The sequence below is a fragment of the Polistes canadensis genome, unplaced genomic scaffold, assembly GCF_001313835.1.
Source record: "Polistes canadensis isolate GaletaPanama2010 unplaced genomic scaffold, ASM131383v1 scaffold_198, whole genome shotgun sequence".
NCBI lineage: Eukaryota > Metazoa > Arthropoda > Insecta > Hymenoptera > Vespidae > Polistes > Polistes canadensis.
Genome location: NW_014569745.1, coordinates 215,658 through 217,697, shown reverse-complemented (window position 1 = coordinate 217,697; position 2,040 = coordinate 215,658).

Below are 2,040 nucleotides of genomic sequence, written 5' to 3'. Positions count from 1 at the left end.
ATTGCGAGCCCGGAAAGACTACCCTTTCCCCTTCTAATCCGAGTTTGAACCTGAAGAAGAGAATGTTGTGTATATGGCTGGACATTCAAGGACCAATACATTATAAGCTTCTGAAACCTAATGAAAAGCTAAATTTGGAGAAATACTTTAAGCAAATGGATGATTTAAATAAAGAAATAAGAGAAAAGAGGCCAGCAATGTTCAATAGAAAGCACATCACACCGTATTTTGATAATGCCAGACGACATGTTTTTTTGGCGACTCGTCAGAAAATCGCAGACCTAGGCTGGGAAATTCTATCACATCCACCATGCTCCATAGACCTTGCATCCTTCGATTATCACTTGTTTTTCCCGTTGCAAAATTTTTTACAGGAAAAAAAATTCAAAATTGAAGATGATGTAAATCAAGCACTAGTTAAGTTTTTCGCCTCTAAAAAACAATTATTTAAAAAAAATGGCATTTAAAAGTTGCTATCACGCAGGCAAGAAGTCATAAGTAACGATGGAAAAACAAATTCTACAATAAATATTATTAAATGTCTGAAAATGTTGTTATTTTCTTTCAATTCAAAAATGGACAAAACTTTCCGGTAGACCTAATATATATATATCTTTTTTTCTCTTTTATTCTTATTCCCCCTTTTTTTTTCCATGACTTTTAACAGTCGCTCGTTCTTTGTCTCTGTTGCACTGCGTATTCGAAGTGTCAGCTCGGTTCGATGCAAAAATGAGGGAAAGAGATGAAACTAAAAGCTCGGGAACGAAGGTTTTATATATTTTTTTCTTTCTTTCTTTTTATTTCACTGGTAGATTCCGAACGTAGGAGGGTCTTATAAAAGAGGAAAGAAAAAAAAAGAATCTTCTCGACTATTTGTGGCCAAGGAAGAAACTAAGCCGTCCATTCAGTCGTACCCTCCTACTATCTTCTTCTTCTTCTTCTTCTTTTTAGTAGTAGTAGTAGTAGTAGTAGTAGTAGTAGTAGTAGTAGTAGTTGAGGCAAGAAGCTTAAATGCTTTTTGTACGTCATTTCTCTCGAATCTGACTCTAAACGTGTTGAAACTTTTTAACGAGCTCGTTAGGGGACCCCAACCCTGGTAACAGGAACGGGAACGGGAACGGGAATGGGGAAAAATTAATTCTCATCGAAATAACGGACACAGTACACAATACGAATACAGATGATATCTCTCTTTCTATTTCTATTTCTATTTTTATTTATCTTTTTCTCTTTCTCTACTTGCCCTCAAGTCAGTCTTTTATGGTCTCACATAGTTTCGTTTCTCTTTTATTTTCCTGACACAAGCTTCTTCTGTGCCTTTTTTTTTTTTTTGCGATCGTTATACCATTCCACCTTTTCTTTACATCTTCAGTCTTTGATTTTTTTTCCCCTCTTTTACGACAATCCCCCGTAAGAAACTTTCTATCTAAACATTTTGTTTTTTTTTTTGTAACTTATCCTTAATCAAGCATCAGCAGGCTAACAAAGAATTGTATGATTGGTCATATTTTTATATAATATTTTTTCTTATAATTTTTCGTAGAAAAATAATTTGTAACTTACCGTGTGCAGAAGAAATTATTTGCTCGTTCATCGATTAAAAATGTTTCGCATTTAAATCGTCTCTCCCGAATGGCAGAGAGATTTATTTAATTTTTTGTTTGTTTAAACGGGGAAAGGGTATTTGCAAGAGAATGAAGCCAAAAAAATCATGGTAGTTTAATTTTACAACGGTTAAGTTTAAAACTCGCCGTTGATTTATTTCCGGTACCAGTAACTCTTTTCAAAGTTTAGGATATTAGACACGAGGCTCAGACTCCGTTGGTCGTCTTTTACTTTTTTTATTTTTATCTGTTTTCTTTTTTTTTCTCTTTTCCCCCCTTTCTTTTTCGCCACCAACAGCGGAAATCACCGTTTAGCTTGCCAGTCCGCAAACATAATTCTTTCGAATTTTAATAAAACGTCTTTTAACTCGCAGATGGTTAGGATTAACGAGTGCCTAATGTAAATGCGGAAGAAGAAGACTCTGTAAACGGTACA